This window comes from Acomys minous (assembly GCF_964271855.1).
Source record: "Acomys minous genome assembly, chromosome: 9".
Taxonomy (NCBI): Eukaryota; Metazoa; Chordata; class Mammalia; order Rodentia; family Muridae; genus Acomys; species Acomys minous.
In genome coordinates, this window is record NC_140490.1 from 120,788,962 (window position 1) to 120,808,408 (window position 19,447).

The following is a 19,447-nucleotide window of genomic DNA, read 5'->3' on the forward strand; positions in this document are numbered from 1 at the left end:
AGAGTGGAAATGGCATCTATTTTCAGAGAAAATGGTCTGCACTGTTGAGGTAGATATATACTTAATAATGAAGGAGAGCAGTCTCGGCCTAATCTGGGCATCTCCACTGCTTGCAACACCCTCTTCCTGACACCTTCATCCCTCCAGCCTGTTCTAGTAGTTGATGGGGCCTTCTTCAGCCAAGACTGTCTGTTGCCTATCGCTGCCACAGTCTGATCTAGAGTTGGATTCACAGCTTCCCAGGCTGCTCTCTTCTTTCAGGAGTATGTCCCCGTTTAGGAGGGATCAAGTGACACCATGCCTGTCCTTCAGAATGGAACTTTCCCTGATCTGTTTCCTTCTCAACTTTGCTCCATCCAAACTTCACAGAGTAGAAATTAAGCTGAGGGCATGCATCTGTAGGAGAAGCCTGCTTACAACAGACACACTCCCCAATTTCTTCACACTTGCCCTTGCATGGTCTTCCAAGACCTGTTAATAATATAGTGCTGTCAGGAGAAATCGGAATCACTTTCTGATCATATAGATGATGTCTCAGACAGCTTGCCCGGCAAAAGCACTGGGGTACTTGCAAGAAAGATATATTCCCTTTGCAATTATTCTTGAATTCTTCAATATGTTTGCCATGGACAATGTTCTTTTCTGTGGCAATAAGAGAAAACTAATTTAATAAGTGGACAAATACTTCAGCAATTACTTTATAATGGATGAGGCTCTAGGCAATTACTGAGGGTATAGCATATTGAGAAAAATTTGCTATTCAACTAATTTATAAGAGAGGTTTCCATTGAGATAGTTCAGCAATTTCTGCATATTTTACTCTAAGTCTGTGAATACGCACAGAATATCAGCCTGCTATTAGATATATAGCACAGATGATGGATCTCTACACTCAATAGCTGAACTTTCTTTTATTCTTCTAATCCTGAGCTCTGCAATATTGTTAGCATTATGTAAAATCTGACTCAGCAACTTAGCATAAACTCATTTTTGTCATGTAAATTTTTTCATTGTCCCAGGTTTTAGCTACTAATTGACAATGACAGTCAAGCAAAATAGAAGGGAATAACCTAGGCTTCCATAACTGTTTAATGGGAAAATAACTAATAGATTGGTTTCGTTCAGTTTCTTAAACCCAATGAATGCTAAATAAGATGTAGCGAGTTTTGTTCATTTTATATACATTTTAATAATATTTAAATTATACGGGTAGCTCTTTCATTAATTTTCACAGTACACTAATTATTGTCTTAAGTTCTTGGGCACACTTCCATTCCTTCAGTAGGATAATATTTGAGCTAGAACAGGATGCAGGGGATAAACAATTTCTACCACAAATCATGACACTAGTTCTTCAAATGCCTGCTTTAATTGTCATTTTTGTTTTAGTGTATATTTTTAAATGTTATCAAAACTACAACAGTCAGAATAATGTAGGTTGGTGAACCTCAAGGAGAGTAAACATCACATTCAGAATCAAAAATAGTTACTATGTTGCCTGTGATTATATTACATATAAAGTCAACAAAGGGAAGGTTAAGCTTGATTGGGAATAAGACGGCATCACATGTCAGTAATGTTTATCTCAAGTGACTTAAAGGACATATATGTCCTTCCCCTCTTTACTAGATGGTGACCTCCAGTACTTGGGTCACAAGTGGGGTCTGACTGCCTCATGCCAATTCTTATCATTTGAAGTCTGAGTGACAGGCACACCAACACTCATCCAAGGCAGGCTCAGAGCATTGCCCAAGGCAGGCATGCCCAACGGGGACACGGTGGGGAGACAGACAGAACAGGCAAACCACAGGCACACCTGTAGTTCTTTGTGATCTTGTTGCTCTTCCTGGGTGTTAGGTACACGGAATGAGGGAAGACAGGCACCCAGTGAGTGGGAGGCAGGGCCAGGCACCAGGTCTGACACAAACACCTCCTCAGGATGCCATCCTACCCTGCTGCTGCGCCCTTTGGCCATCACTGTCCTTCCTGCTGTGACCACTGGATGCTTTGTGCTCTCTGTGATGTGTCACTTACTGGCTGTCACTCCCCTGAGCATTTGCTCAGCCGCTGATGTAATGTCTTCACACCTACTGCCGCATCTGCAGAGTCACCAGCTGTTATCCCTTTCTGGGCCTCTGGCTACTACTCCTAGGAAGTCTTTCTGACTGTCACTTTGACAACGTCTGTATATTTGATTCTTTAAAGTGTCGTTTGTATTATCCTAGTAATATCATATAGTAACACTATTCTAATGTTGTTATATAGAATGATACAATAATAATAATAATAATAATAATAATAATAATAATAATAATGACAATTTAAAGAATCAGAAAGTATTCCCCTCCCTAACCCATTCATACTTCAGACAAAGCTGTAAATACAGTCTCCATGCATAACAATGTGAAGCTTTGGTATTGTCATGCATATTCTGCAAACTACACAGGGCTCTGGAAACTGCAGTGACAAGCGAGCCTCTGGCACCATCTAGGGACAGCATGGCTTCACTTTCACACCAAAGCACATGAAATCAGGATTAAAGGAATAATTCTCAGCCCTGGTTTTTTGGTAAGTAATGCAAGCTTCAGCCGTCAGCGCTGACAGCTGTTGACGCATTGAGCATTCAAATGTACCAGCGAGTTTATGCTTCACCTGGGAACTCAGTGTAGCTTTTTCTGACTAATGGAAAACACGTTCCTGTGTTTGCAACGGCCAATCACTGAGAGGTATTTATGCTGAAATATCCTCCTGAGGCCAAAAATAGGTTTGCTAGGGTTAATTGGTTTTGCCAAGTGGCTTATTTAACTTCAGATACATGGGAGGGTTATTAACATAATCTTCTGTGGTACTGGCTTTGTAACTAACAGCCAAAAGTCATCCAGATTAAAAGTAATAGTGAAATATTATTACTTATTGAGGTATTTTGTCACCAAGCATTCAACTTATTCCTTCCAACAATGTAAAAGTACAAAGCAATTAAACCCTTATATATTTCAGATCTTTAAACTGAATGTTACCTTTATGTATATTAGTCCCCATTAATCTTTCTTGAAACTTTAAAATATCTCCAATGATTTTATTCCTTCATTACTATATAAAAATCACGATGATATTGTGCATATTTTCTTTGCAATGCTTATAGTTTTCTTTCATGGCATATAAACTCTAAGACTGCGGTTTCATAACTTTCATTCACGATAACCACCAAAACTGTTGTCAGATCATTAACTGGCATGCAGTCCATATCCACATAGAGTTTTTAAAGGATTGATGTATAGATAGTGAAAAATAAGCTAGGAGTTGACCATGGACTAAATGTACCCAGCACACTTTAAACGTTCTTTCTACTAATAGGAACTTTCATAGTATGTACAATAAAAATCTTTCTATGTATTTTATTATTCTAACTGTGAACTACTCTAGCATGATATCATGTTGTGGTAATCTTTTCTTTCAAATGTCTCCTCATAAACGAGAAAGAAGTATCTGAAGTGTCTGAGAGCAGGAGAAATTATTTGTCCCAGGGAAGAACATCACAACTGTTTATCTAATAACAAATGATCCACCTGGAAATATACATACAAGTAATATCATACAGACTTACCAGATTATCACTAGGAATATACACAGCTATACCAACAATACCAATTAATGAAAAAATAGATAAATTTTAAAGAGAGCAAGAAGAAGTAGCATATGAGAGGGAAGAAAAGGAATGGAGATGTGATGTAATTATATATTTTTTAATTTTAATTTTAATTTATTATAATTTATTCGGATTACATCCTGACTGTTATCCCCTCACTTGTATCTTCCCATTCCCACCCTCTCTCCCTCTTCTGCCCTAGTCCCCTCCACTAGGCTTCTCACAGATGGGGACCTCCTCCCCCACCATATGGCCAAAGTATATCAGGTCTCATCTTGTTGGCTGCTTCAACTTGCCTCTCCACAAAGAGTTGTTCAGTTCCCATGTGTGTGTATGCATTTGGTTATTTTTGTTGTTGTTGAGGTCCAGCTTTATTCCATGGTGGTCTGGTAGGATACAAGGTATTATTTTGATCTTCTTGTGTTTGTTGAGGCTTGCTTGGTGACCTACTATATGGTCAACTTTGGAAAAAGTTCCATGAGGTGCTGAGAAGAGTGTATAATCTTTTGTGTTTGGTTAAAAAGTTCTGTAGATGCCTGTTAGGTCCATTTGATCCATGGCATCTATTAGCGTCATTACTTCTCAGTTTAGCTTCTGTTTCCTTGACTTATCTTTTGTTGAAAGGGAGATGTTGAAGTCGCCCAGTACCAATGTGTGGGGATCAATGTGTGTTTTAAGCTTTATTAATGTTTATTTACAAATGTGGGTGCCCCTGCATTTTGGGCATACATGTTCAGAATTGTGATGCCATATTTGTTTCCTTTGAGGAGTATGAAGCATCCTTCTTCATGTTTTTTTAATTAATTTTGGTTGAAAGTCTACTCTATTAGATAGTAGATATTAGAACAGCTACTCCATCTTGCTTCTTGGGTCTATTTGTTTGGAAGACCTTTTTCTAGTCTTTTATCCTGAGGTAATATCTATATTTGCAACTGAGATGAGTTTCTTGACTGAAGCAAAGTGTGCCTTGTTTATGGATCCATTCTGTTAGTCTGTGTCTTTATTGGAGAGTTGAGACCATTGATGTTGAGAGATATTAATGACCAGTGACTTTAGGTCCTTTGATTTTGATGTTGGTTGTTTGGTTGTTTAGCTTGATATGTGTTTGTGTATTTGTCTGGTTTTTGTTTTGCTAAAGTGAAGTTATCTATTTCCTGTGATTTCCTGGGTGTAGTTCGCCTCTTTGGAGTTTCTCTTCTACTATCTCTTGTAGGGTTGGGTTTGTGGATAGGTACTGCTTAAATTTGTTTTTGTCATGGAATATTTTATTTTCTCCATCTATGGTTAGTGAAAGTGTTGCTGGGTATAGTATTCTAGACTGGAGTCTGTGGTCTCTTGGGGTTTTCATGACCTTTGCCCAGACCCTTTTGGCTTTTATGGTCTCTGCTAAAAATTCAGGTGTTATTCTGATAGGTTTGCATTGTATGTTACTTGGTCTTTTTCCCTTGTTGCTTTTAATATTTTTCTTTGATCTGTACATTTGTGTTCTTACTATTATGTGGCAGGAGGATTTTCTTTTCCGGTCTACTTTATTTGGTGTTCTGTAGGCCTCTTGTATGTTTATATCCATCTTTCTTTAAATTGGTGAAATTTTCTTCTATCATGTTGTTGAAAATATTTCCTGGGCCTTGGAGCGCAGGTTTCATCTTTTCATGGTGTCCTTGACTTCTTGGATGTTTTGTGTCAAGATTTTTTTAGATTTAACATTATCTTTGATGATTGCATCAAATTCTTCCATTGTATCTTCTATACCTGAAATTATTTCCTCCATTTCCTGTATTCCATTATAGATGTTTACCTCTACAGTTCCTGTTTTCTTCTCTAAGTTCTTTCTTTCCATGCTTTCCTTGGTTTGTGCTTTTATTATTGTTTCCATTTTCACTGATTTTCTTCACCTGATTGTTTGCATTTTTCTGAATTTCTTCCAGTGATTTTTTTTTTCATTTCCTCTCTATAGGCCTCTGTCACGGCCTCTCTAAGGTCCTCAATCTATTTGGCTGTATCTTCCTGTATTTGTTCATGGATTTTATTAATTTCTTCCATCATCACCTTCATTATAAAGGATTTGATGTCATTTTCTTGTGTTTCAGTTGTGTTTGAGTTTCTAGGGCTGATTGCATTGGGATAAATGGGTTCTGGAGATGCCATATTACTTTGGCTTTTGTCATTTGTGCTTTCACACTGTTCTTTAGTCATCTTGCCGTTTCTGGTTTTGGGTGATTATTTCTGGTGTCCTTCACTGGCTGTTGCGAGCAGCTTCTAATTGAGATGTTTGTTATACATTGACCTGTGGCATCATGGAAATCTTCTGTGGACCAGGAGGAGGACATGGGTTCAGATCCAGCACCCCTCTGTGGATTGTGGTGTGCCTTGAGGTCACATCCACACGTGTTCCTCCAGCTAGAAGACCCAGACACTGGCACCTTGAGACCCACTGCTTGGTCAGTGTGAGTGTGTTATGTATCTGCAGAGGTGCGGCCAAGGGTTGGGGACTGGTCCTGTGGCTGCATCTGCTTGGACCTGGGAACTCTTAGTGGATTGGCCTGGTGGCCTGAGGTCAGATCTACCTGTGCTCCTCACCATGGGGTCTCCCCTGGGATAGCAGACCCACACACAGGTGGCCTGCAGCCCACAGTTTAGTCTGAGAAACTGGCTCCAAGACTTATATGCAGATGCTTCTAACAGGCAGGCATTCAGACTCTAGCACCTGGGCACAAGCCCACAGGGCTCCAGGGAATCCTCTGTGGACCAGCTGGATGGTCCAAGGCCAGACCCACAAGTGATCCACACAGTTTGGACCCCTGTCACCCAGGGTACTGCAGCTCTGGTGCTCTGTAGTTCCCAATCCATCCCTCGGTTCATGATGTAATTATATTATAATCACACACACACACAAAAGAAAATTAGAGAAAAGACAGTAAAATTCAATAAAAAGGTTAAATTTAATATATGAACTATTGAAACAAAAATAGTAGAAAAGTACATAAATAACGTATAAGAATAACAGAAAAACCCACATAGATAAACAGAAAGCAGTATTTTTTTAAATGCAGGGACTCTAGAATAAGATGCTGGGAAAGACTTGGGGTTCAAAGACTTGGGGTTCAATTCTTTAGATGTATCAGTGAATGTGATTAGAATGAAACTAAAAGAATAGTTTTAAAGTGGCTTGTAAACCAAGGCCAAGCTCACTGCTTTATACAAGACAAACCTGTAAAAAATTATTCTAGAAGTTTAAAACAAAATAATGAGGAAATATTTTATAGGCATAAAAAACATAGAAATTGGGTCTCTAATTCTGAGCCAAAAAATAAAATAATAATAATTAAAATATAATAATAACAACAACAACTCAAGGCTCAGATGCTAACTATGTAAAGGATAATAAGGTTAAAATCCCCTACTTGCAATCCAGAAATCTAGACAATCCATGCATGGCTCTTTCCTTCCTGCTGTGGGTGGGTGGTGTTGGCTGCCTGCCTCCTGGTACTTGGCAAGAGTGTCCACAATTCCAGAGGCTGAAAAGGTATCCCAGTCCTGAGGTGGGACAATGTCCCAAGGGTACCCTGAGGCATGGGGGCTCTGAGAGAAGGCCTCCTCCACAGAAATGCTGCACCTCCCAGGGGAAGAGTTGTCCCAAACCCTGAAGAACTGAGGAGCGCTGGAGTCTGAACTCTGCTGCTCCTCCGTTGCAGCTTCCAAGGAGAGTTACTCAAAACACCTGAGCAGGTGAGGCAATTAGGAGCCCTACTCCTTCTCCCAGGTAGTGTCTGCCCCAAACACTGAGAAGCTCAGGAGCCTTGGAGCCTGAGATCCACTCCATCATTTCTCCTTTCTTCTTCTGATGAGAGAGACACATTAGGCCATAAATCCCTTAAAAGAGATTTATTGGAGGGACAAATCCAGGAGTGGCCACCTCTGCTCCTGGGACGAGACATCAGGGAACTGGGCAGACACCGCCTTTATATAAAGTTTCTTAGGGTCGTCACAGCTTCCTGGGACAGGGAAAGTGTGGACTGGTGGGATTTCAAGCCTGAAATTGGAGAAGTTCAAGGGTTGGTGGGGGTTTTTTTTCCAGACTTCCCATTCCAAATTAAAATAATCTGCAATGAGCCCTACTGAGGGGCTGCACATGGCAGTTACAGAGGTCTTGGGGGACCATGGGAGGGCGGTTAGGCTGCTGGAGCGTTCTCCGGCAGAGGTCTGGCCACTTTTCTACCTTGAGGGGTAAGAAAATTTTCCAAGGTGTCCAAAATTTAGAGAGTTTATTGTGAAAGCAGTCAGCTGAAGCATTAAAGGTGGCTGTCGTCATCGTGGACAGCTCCCGTGGCGGCGACAGGCTTTTTCCCAGTAGTCTGCTGAAGCAGTAATGGTCACACCATGGACAGCTCCCATGGAGGCCGAAGGAAAGATGTACAGAGTCAGTTGAAGCTGAAATAGTCACTATGGACAGCTCCCAGTGAGGTGCTGACAGGAGCCACCATTTTGTCTTCTGTCTCCAAGCCCTGTGTGGGAAGGAAGGGCTGACTGCTCTGCATGAAGCAGGAGGGAAGGAGGACCGGCAGTGGCAGCGATCATTTTAAGTTTTAGTGGCCTGCTGCTCATAGCTCTTGCGGTGGTGATACAGTGGGACAAAGGGCAGCTTGGGGAAAGTAGCATGTCACAAGGCTGCCGGGAGTGTGAGGGCAGAGGGCAGCTGAAGCAGCAGGCCACTACAGCTTGGATATTGACCAAAATGGCTATGGGTCAGACAACTGTTGATGCCCCAGGCAGATCCTTGAGTCAGCGCACCACGGCTTCCACCTGAGTGGGAGGTACGTTGTGGTGGTGTAAGGCTCAGAGCCACCCCAGTGGGTTGCTGCAGCTCTGGTTTCTCTCGGCTGCAGCAGCAGCAGGTCTGATCTAGCTGTGGCCTTGGCAGTGGAGTTAAGAAATCTCTACATCTCCTTCTTGAAAGAATAAATGAACTCATAATGCACAAGCCAATTATGAATCTAATAATGATTTATTACTAGAATGCCAGCCTCTTTGGACAGACATTTCAGGTGCATTTTTAAAAATTCATTTCTGTCATTTTTGAAAAACAAAAGTCTAATACATTTTGGGAGCTCATTAACTCTGTGAAATGAGAATAGGAGTTCTGATTTTTGCATTTATGATGCAAGTACAAAGAGAAGATATCTAGTTTCATCAAACACTTGGATACATTCAATATGGTTTCTATAACTAATAACAGTGCCTGGTATCTAATTTCCTCTCATCACTTTGAACATGATAATATAGGTCTGAAAGTATAAAACACATAATGTGCTACATGAATGGAATCTTCATCAAGTGTTTTTATAAAAAAGCAAACAGTTTTCAAAATGTAGCAGAATGGTCTCTTACTTGATAAAAATCACACTCTCCCATGATGGAGCATTAAGGATACAAACTTTCACTATAATAAAATGCTACCAAGTATTTTCTAACTATAGCAATTGAGTATATCTACATATAAAGTTATGAGAGTAAATAAAAAATGAGTTTATAAGCCTATACTGTTTAACTCATTTTCAGTGATCAATAAATAAAACATTTAGTAAATGGAGTTCTTATTTCATGGCAAAACTAAAAAAATCAAGAGTCTCATGACTGCTGTCAATTATACTATCAGCCAATACCAGGCACTGCTGTAGGATCTTCAAGTTCAAACAAGAATTATTATGTAGTGTTAAAGTCTCCCATCCCGTAAGTGCAGTGAGCGCCAACCTGACTCAACATGCGAGTTTACTCTCTCCACATCGTTAGTGTATCAGAAGAGGAACTGTGGATACAAGGGTTATCTGTCAAATCAATATACTGACCTCTTCCCTCTCCTTCTGGCCCTCCCTCTCCCCATCATTTTTCTTTATTTTTAACAGTAACATTTTTTGTTTGTTTTTCCTCACTAGATTTCTCTGTGTAGCCTTGTCTGTCCTGGACTTGTTTTGTAGACTAGGCTGGCATCGAACTCACAGAGATCCACCTGCCTATGCCTCCCTGAATGCTGGAATTACATGTGTGCACCACTGCACCCAGCTTGAGTGACCTTTTATTAACTTTTAAAATAAAAAAATATATAAATATATCATTGATCCTCATATCTTCCCTCTAAGCTGTCACATGTACCCCACTCCACTCTGACTGATGGTCTATCTTTCTGTGATTATTATTGTTACATTATCTTATAAATATATAAATTCAGCCTGCTGAGGCAGTTTACTGTAGTTGTTATGTATATAATTTCCAGCCTAGCTAATTATCCTCCCCAGCAGTCATTGGTTGCTTGTAGTTGTTTGTCTAGGGGACTGATCTCATGAGATTTTCAATTTCCACTTTAGCACGCCATTATCATTGTGCAGATACTGTGTAGGTAGCCATAGAGATGAAATTACATGGCTGATGAGCCCATCCTCATTAGGACCTAACTCAACACAACTCCTGCACTTAAAGCTCATGAAAAATCAAGGAAGAGGGGGAGCTGAAAGATTATAAAAGCCAGAGGATCAAGAGACTGGCTATAAATCTATGTCTTTTATGAATGGCATGGTTACTAGACTGTCTTAATGCCATGGACTTCTATTTTCTCTCTTGATACATTTTATCATGGTTTCCCAAGTAACTTTTTGCCCATTCCTTATTACTATGTTACTGAACATTATGCTGTGTGAATTTTAATCCTAGGAGCTTCTTAAGGATCTCTCTCTCTCTCTCTCTCTCTCTCTCTCTCTCTCTCTCCTCTCTCTCTCTTTCTCTTTCTCTCCCCTTTTCCCTCTCTCTCTAATTTCTGTATTTAAAATCATTATATCACATATAACATTTATGCCAATGGCTCAAAAAATAGATTTACTGTTGAATCCCACTGGTGAGTATAATAAATCAATTATGTCTCTACTAACTACAAAAATAATACTTTTGACCATTATTAATGTAAATAAAATATCTTACAGAAAAACTGAGCACTTTCATGATATCAGATATGTGACAATATGTAATAATCTAGTTCTTATCTTCAAATCCCCAAAACAGATTTCGTGGGAAATCAATCTCAGCCATTTGTGGGGTTTTATTTTCATCTCTATGACCAGCCTTTGAGTGGATGAGCCAGGGGGATTACTTGAGTTCAAAAGTTTGAGACAGGCAAAAGCAATAAAATGAAACCCTGTTTCAACAAAAGAGACAAATAACAACAAAACAAAGAAATGAGCAAACACTACAAAAATAGAACAACCTCAAATTAGAAAAATGTTTTTCAAATTATTCTATTAGGATAAATGTTTTCCTCACCATTTCTGTACAATGCAAGACGGAGTTCAATGCTTCAATAAGTCAGAATGTTTACTTCACTATTAACTCAACTACAAGTAATCAGAAATAGAAGTCATTTTATGTATATAACACATGCCATATCCTATATGGGTCTACCAGGCCTTGTAGCATAAGGTAATTATGAAATTTATCAGCTATTAATAGGAAATGTGGTAGAAGCCTCAGAGTTTCATAAGAAACACACATTAACTGCAATGATTTGAAGCAAAGATTTTTTTAAAATAACTTGGCAACAAGCAAAAAAAAAAAAAAAAAAAAAAAAAAAAAAAAAAAAAGAAAGAAAGAAAGAAAAGAAATGTCCTACCTCTTACTGGTATTACCAAAGTACAACACTTGCAGGATGTAACACAAAAGGTACCCAGACAGATGCTTTTTGGCAAATAGACGTGTAGGCATAAGGTTATTGTGTAGTTTAAATTCTGATTTCGGTCCCAAAGTTGTGTAAACACTGCTCCCCAATTGTTCTCTGGTATGCCAATAAAGCAGCCTACAGCCAATCACAGAACAGGAGAAGGAATAGGGCTGGACTTCCTGCCAGACAGGGAGGAGGAACTAGAAGAAGAAGTAAGAGATCCATGGAATCCAGCCACAGGCAGAGGTGCAGGAGAGATGAAGATTCAGCTGGAGCAAAGAAAGAACTAAAAATCATGTGACTTGGAGATTTCAGCAGAAATGGAGTCAGGATAACATAGAAGGTTAAGGACAGACTTTCTCTGCCTCTCTGAACTGCCCGGCTTTCACTCTGAAATCTGGCATCCAAGTCTTTGTAGGTCAACTCGAACATCTGAGATTTTGTTAAAACCAGTATCTTGGTGTTCCCACCTCAGAGGCAATGCTGCACTCTGAGCTGAGGACCTTGCTTGTGGCCCTTGGGACTCTATACTGTGTTGTGATCACTACAGTAATTTTATTGCTAAGGATTGTTTTGATGGCTTGCTCAGGCTGTGGTGATGCTTACTTAATTTCTACTAAAAAGAAATCCTTGGCTTCTACTGGCATGACTAATATTGGCTGGTTCCCAGAGAAGGGCACAGTTTGCAATTCACACAGTTACTTAGGCTACATCTGTACTGCTCCTACTTTACAGTGCTGCCTTAAGGCTGCTTCCAGTAATGATCGACCACTTTTCATTACCATCCGGTCTCAGGACTTAATGAGGATTAATTGTTGTCAGAATAAATGAAAAGACTAACTTATTCATTCCTTAATTTAATTTTTAAAAGATTTATTCATTATTTATACCATGTTCTTCCCACATGTGTGCTTGCATGCCAGAAGAGGGCACTGGATCTCATTACAGATGGCTGTAAGCTACCAGGTGTTTGCCTGGTAACTGTCTTCAGAACTTTTGGAAGAACAGACAGTGCTCTTAACATCTGAGCCATCTGTCAAGGCTCCCTTAATTTAATTTTTAACTGTGTTCTAGGTCGATGCATCCTGACTGAAATATTGAGCCTGCTGCACAGTTGGGCAGATATTTATTGCTTTCACTCATCTTTTTTCTATTCTTAAGGTTCATAGCTGTATTCTTAGAGCTAATGACTGCCAGAAGTGTGAAACAGTGGATAGCAAAGTCTTTAGTTCAAACAAACATTTCTCTCGTATTGCTCCCTGTTATTGATGTCTATACAGAACAGCTTGGAAGATATTGTAGTGACATGCTGAGTGCAAGTTGTCATTATGTGCCATGGAGAATGTCAAGTTGAGTTACATGCATCCTGGTATCAGCAACGGAGGGGCATTTGGAAGAAGTGAACCTCAGTTAAGAAAGTGCCCCTATCAGATCGGCCTGTAAACAAGTCTGTCATATACCTTTTTTCATTGGTCACTGATATGGAAGGACCCAAGTCACTGTAGGCAGTGCAGTTTCTGTATTCCATGGTCATGGGTGCTGTACGAAAGCTGTCTGGGTAGCCATGTCCCCACAGCCTCTGCGTCAGCCCCTGCCTCCAGGTTCCAGCCCCACTTGACATCTGACCCTGATTTCCTTACGTGATGGAATAAAATGTGGAAGTGTGAGCAAAATTAATCATCTCCTCTGACATTTGCTTCTGGGCATGGTATTTCATTACAGCCATAAAAACCCCTATTTAAGGCAGTTCCTCTAGTTACAATATCAAAGTGCCCTAGACTGGGTGTCATATATCCAACAGAAACTGACTCCCAACAGTTCTTGTGTTTAGGAGCAACCTACCTTCTGGGTCACTGATGGCCTGATCCAGCTTTGCCATCAAGGATGTAAACAGAGAGGGAGTTGTTCATAAGGTACTAATGTCATCCATGACCTTATCACCTCTCAAAGCCATATCTTCTAATGTCATCTCTTTGGTCTCAATTTCAACATGTGCATTTGGGGTTTAGGGGGGGGGAAAGTCAGATCTTTGTTGTATATAAAATCATTGCATAATGAAAATATGTAATGTCAGCTTGGATTGTACATCAGGTCCCAGTGTGTGTGTGTGTGTGTGTGTGTGTGTGTGTGTGTGTATGTGTGTGTGTTTTTTAGCAATAGTACTAATATTTGAATTAATACTACATAAGTCTTCTCAGAACCTATACGTAGTAAGTCTGCAGAAATATAGTGAGTGCCATTATATGTTTTATGTGTTTACTTTTTATATTTAAGATCATTTTATGTGTATGTGTGACTATGTGTGCGTATGTGCGTGTGTAGATGCCTCTGGAAGCCAGAAGAGGGAGTTAGATCCCATGAAGCTCAAATTACAGGTTGCGAACCACCTAACATGCGTGCCAGGAACTGAAGTCTGGTCCTTTCCAGAGGAACAAGCACTCTTAACTCCTGAGTAAAAGCTCCTTGCATATTATCAAGAATGAAATGTTAGACTCAAATGGATAAAGACTGTGTGTGGGCCATCCTCAATATACTAACAAAGACATTTCTTCAATTTAATACTCTCATATTTCCTTTATGCTGAATCACTATATCTGTATATACATATCTATGTACATATATGTATGTGTACATACCTATCATGGTCTAAGTAAAAAACTACATTTTAGCAAAATTAAATAAACCTTGCAGAAATGCACTACACACAGTAGAATGTAACATGGTCATAAGTAACTATTCACAGATTTTAGATAAGAACAATCCTAATTTACATCGTATATCTTTATTCAATCACTATGAAAAAAAAGCTGTTTTCAGTAGTTTATATTTATATTTTATTTTTCAACAGTCTCTAAAAGCTCATGGCTGACTTGTGTTACCTCTTAAACAAAATATAAACGTTCCTAGAAATTTTCTGACAGTCTAAATATTTGACATTACATATACCATTTCATTGAATGAATTAAAAAGCAAAAAACAAAAAACAAAGCAAAACACACACACACACACACACACACACACACACACACACACGCACACGAAATGTGAGGAAATGTGAAGAACGGGTGCCATCGCGTGGTCAAACGTGGTAATGCAACATAAGCAAAGCATAGTAACTCAAATTTCTGTTAGAGGACCACAGCAGAACTGAGACAACATAAGTACTGCAACGTATCTGACTCGTGACAGAGCTTGGATCTCCCACGTGCACCCCAGTGCAATGCGCACACCTTTCTCCCAAATTGTGTGCTATGCCGCTTACAGGCTTTTACGACAGCTAAAACCGTTCAACTTTTTCATTGGCAATTGTTCCTTTTCTGCTTTCCACTCAACCCCATCCCTATATATAAAACGATGATCACGTTCTGTAATTTAAAACCTTAAACTTTTTCCCTTATGGCAAATTCACTCACTTTTCTACCCTGTTGTCATCCTTATCGTCATCAGGGCCACCTTCCCTTAATTAGCATGCATTCCCTAGCCCTTAACATTTCCCTCCGCAACGCTAACACAATATCTCCAGGAAAATGCAACACAGCTTGATGTTGAGGCTCCTCATTTCATTCCAAGCCGAGAAGCCCACGTCATCACTGTCTCAAGATCAAGCTTTAGCCAGTGTTGTTCTTGCTGTTTCTTTCATCCGTGCACTGTGACCAGATAGTGCTGAGAACCGGTGTGGTGCGTGGCGGAAATGGAATCTTCGGTTTTAGACTCCCGTGGCCTGGGACACTGGGTTTTAGTACACACTCTGTTAGCAAATCACTTTCACCTTTATCTCTTTCAGTTCACAGAGCTGAGAATCGTTGTGGCATTAAGACGAAGAAGCCGGAAACTGTAAGTAAGCTTGCACACAGTAATCACCGATCGAAAGCAAAGCAATTATAGCTGCTCACTGTAGTATCCTGCTATGTAGTAAGCGAACTCAGTGCCCGGTGTTCCGAGCCACGGTGGACTTTATTCTGCCACTCGCCCGATTTAGAATGCGTTTCCTGTCTAAACTCCGCTGACAGCTGTTCAGTAAAATTTGCCTCAGGTGGGGATTCTAGTACAATGGCTCAACCGCCCACGCAAAGCTACTCAGACTGGTTTTCTCAGATCCTGATTACGCTGTCATTTCACTGACTATAGTAAATCAAATTATTTGGGACCATTTCTCCCAAAAACCTTTTGGGTGGAGATTATTCAGGAGATAGTTAGTAAGATCTGATAAATGGCGGTGGAATTGAGCTGAACTGAAACCAACTTATTAGAAACAGTTTTATCCCCCCCTGTAAATAAACGCAATGTCCCCTTTATCTGAATTTTTCATAGATAAAGAAAAATATATGATGAATTTCCTTTAGTCATTTAAATTAATTTATTTTCTCTGTACTCTGATATATCAAGGAAACGGTTGCATTTATTCCTCACTATAAACAACTGGTGTTGGCGTTCAAAGGATGGCTCAGCTGTTAAGGTAACTTGTGGCTTTTTAAGGTGGACTCAGATTTGATTCCTGAAATCCACACAGTGGCTCTCAATCGTCTATCATTTCAGTCCCAGGGGATCTGCTGCCCTCTGCCGGCCTCCGTGAACACCAGGAGTGAATTAGGTGCATATTCATAGATGTGACAAATTACTCATATTCATAAAATAAAGTGCATACCTTTAAATTTTTTTTAAGACTGATGTTCAGGCCACGTATGTATCTGGTACTTTCTTATGGGCCCCATACATTAAGAGGAATTTTGCGAGATGCGGCATGTTTTCCAAGGATGGAATGGGTGTGAAGTTGGACTGTGCCTATCAGGGAGATGAAGCATTCCTCCAAGACAGGGGACAGGGACAGGACATTATAGCGGCTGAACCCTTGTAAGAGAACTCCGTTATGGCGAAGGAAAGGCTGTATTTTAGTTTTGGTCACTAGTCTATAAAGTAAATCAAGAGCAAATGAACAAAGGGACTGAACCTAATATAAGCATGGTTGGCAGAATACAGCGCACACGAGTGCCCAGGCAATAATTCCCGGGTCATGCGCAAAGGTCACTTTATAGGACAAAGTTAATACTCACTGATGCACTTAAGGCTATGAACTTTAAGATGGATGGTCCTGTATCCTGTAGAGACTCCAGTGTAATCACCTGAACCCCTCCTTCCACACGTGTGCGTTATCCTGCATTCATCTCCCTTTAATGAGGAGCTCTCTGCCCCTCTGGGCCTTTGCTACTCTTAGAGATGATCAGGTCTGATGCCCCTCCCAGAGCCAATGGCATGGCGGTGCATCCGTCAGCCTTCCAGCATGAGCCTGCCCTGCAGACGCTGGACTCTGCTCTGCCACTCAACCCTTCATCCCCTCCCACTGTTTCCCCTGCAGGGCTGTTGGGATTATCTCTCAGTGCTGAAAAAAGGTCAATGACCTTTCTGCTCACCTTCCCAGAAAAGCCCTTCACAGAGTTCGATGTAATTCATGCCTTGGACACATTTTAGTTGGTAATGTCCTCTCTTTATCAATTCTCAGGGTCGTTGATAATATCAAAATTATGCAAATACAAAATGAATTTCACTTGCTATTGGTGTCTTGCCACTGGACACTCAGGAGGAGACTGAAGAGGGAATTGTTTTCAGAACACTGAGTTGAGGATTTATTAGTTTCATAAATATAATTATCCTTCCGACTAACCTTCCTGCACATATCACAGAATGAAAATGAGAAGTAATCATTATTTTGTTACGTGAACTGAATCAAAGTAGTGTTTCATGCTTTGAGACTCATTAATTCTTTACCTAATGAAAAATCTGCTCAACAAACATTTAAATAGTGAAGTGAAAGAACATATCGGATCCTCTATAAAGGCGGGGCATGCAAGTGAGCTCATCTTTGAAAATAAAATAAAATAAATAAAGCAAGTTCTTTATTCAGCTCCATACTTAAAGTCCTGATACAACGACCAGCATTTTCCTCACTGAGGCTCACGGATTCCACAGATGACTCTTAATTATTTGTGTCTTACATCTTAAACATACTTAGTAGGCCATGGGTCCGAAGAGTAAAATTAATTAAAAAAAAATTTAAAGTCATTAAAATTTTAAAGTTGAAATCACTTAAAGTCATTAAAATTTCATGTAAATATGCTGGGAAAGCACTGAAATTGTAATTTTTCTAAAAAGCTTTGATCTTATGCTAGTATGGTTTTTACAGGCAGTTTATTATTATGTATGTAAAATCCTCATATATGCATCTTAACTCTAGAGAAGATATGGGTGTGCCTGGCTTTAACATTAAAACATACTTCTGATTTTCACTTGTTTCTTTATTTCATTTTTAGTGTTAGACACTTACTGTAATTTGAATGTTCAAATGATTAAGACGGCATGGCAGAATAAATAAACTAAATATGCACATAAGTAATACACCCCTTCTCCAGTTTTGAGCCCTAGACACACAAACTCTAGAGGCAATTTTTTTTCTTTTCCCTCATGTTTGCCAAATCAGATTTTGAGAAGTCAAACCAAAAAACTGTAAAACCTCCTCAGAATCCAGAATCCCAGATCACGTGTTCAAGGTAAAGCCTGGAAAACAGCCTGGCCTAAGTAGTAGTTTTTTCATATCTGAGTGTGAATTCTGAGCTCAAAGAAAAGCGGACTTGGAATTTCATTTACCTTGCCTTACAGCAAACCCGGCTATGTTCTTCTTTATGTATGGCAAACATGCCACTCACACAGGCACATGAATTAACAGCGGGTGCTCAAGCTGGCCCTCTTAAATAGGGACAGACGTTTTGAGTGGGGCCCAGCTGGAAGTGTTAAAGCTCAGGGACAAGACAGACTGATGAGGAGTCTGTGACATTTGCGTTTCTTATCTTACCTGTGGCGGTTAGTGTTGCCTGTCAATCACCTGGGAAGGTTGGTGCAAGCTGTCAATCACCTGTGAAGGTGAATGTTAACTGTGATCTTGATGGGACCTTATCAACTCTTACATAAGCTTCCGGGAATATCTGGAAAGGATTATTTAACCTTCTAGTCATGTCTGTTAGGGATAATTTTGATTCTACTTGTTGATATGGGAAGATCTGCCTTAGCTGTGGGGGAAACCCTTCCTTGTCCTGGAATTCTGGAGTGAGAAAATGATGAAAATGAGCTGAACATGAGCATATATCACTCGCTGTGCTCCTTAACTGTGTATGCAATGAAGTCTCTTCAGTCATCTGCTACCTAGGGTTCCTCGATATAGTGGTCTTTTATCCTGAACTGTGAGTTGAAATAAATTCTTTGCCCATTGAGTTGCTTTTGTTATGATATTACACTGTAGCAACAGGGAAAGAAACTAATGTGCTGTCTTTCTGTCCTTAGCTGCTTCTCCGATGATTGCTACCATAATTGCTTCTTCACTGGACCAAATATACTAAATACCTCGGACCAAGACCTTCATCACCGAGAAACATCAAACCTCTCCTGTTTTAAAATATTACCTCAGTGTTTCCTTACCACAGCAGAAATCTGACCATCAGAACCTCCTACGAGGCTTTGGCCAAGCATAGTCTAAAATAAAACAGATAGCCTTGAATTTAGTAAAAAAATAAAATGTTAAAGCAGATAAATTATTTTTGTCAGCACTCATTTGTTTTATGAAATCTTTTATCTTGGTCCTTACAGAATCTGTTGGCTTCTGGTTGACAGTACGTTACTTAAATGGATTGACTTACCTCTTCAAAATAGTCATAAAAATAGAAGCCAAAATTGACTACTAAGGGCCAAAGTCCCACTAAGGACTATCGTGCTGCCAGAGTTTCCATTGTCCGCACCTGTTTATCTTTTTTTTTTTTAAATAAAGATTTTAAATATAGAAGCAGGAAATGGACTGTCTAAAGCAGATCCATTTGAGACATAAATGCTAACACAAGTAGATGATTTTCCAAGAGTACACTGGATCTAGTTAAGTTACTCAAAGTAAACTAAGTGTAATAAAGTATAGAGAAGTAGGTAAAGTATGGGACAAATGAGACTCGGAACCAGGGAAACAGGCCTGGAGCCTGAGTGAGGTCGGCATCTGTCCAAACCTTGAAAACCTCATCTTGAGACTGGCAGGAGTGAAGATCTCTCTGTCCCTGTTCTGCGCCTGC

General features: G+C 39.8%; 1 protein-coding gene and 1 long non-coding RNA gene across 6 annotated transcripts in view; one reads left to right on the forward strand and one right to left on the reverse strand.

Moving 5' to 3' along the window:
- The window catches only part of RALYL (RALY RNA binding protein like), a 651,644-nt gene that overhangs the window by 260,097 nt on the left and 372,100 nt on the right, over window positions 1–19,447 (reverse strand). The gene's annotated exons all lie outside the window — the stretch shown is intronic.
- LOC311604654 lies at window positions 6,849–19,021 on the forward strand. Its single transcript, XR_014781605.1, has 4 exons — window positions 6,849–7,375; window positions 15,133–15,182; window positions 15,735–15,804; window positions 18,678–19,021. It is a non-coding gene; the product is annotated as an uncharacterized lncRNA (long non-coding RNA).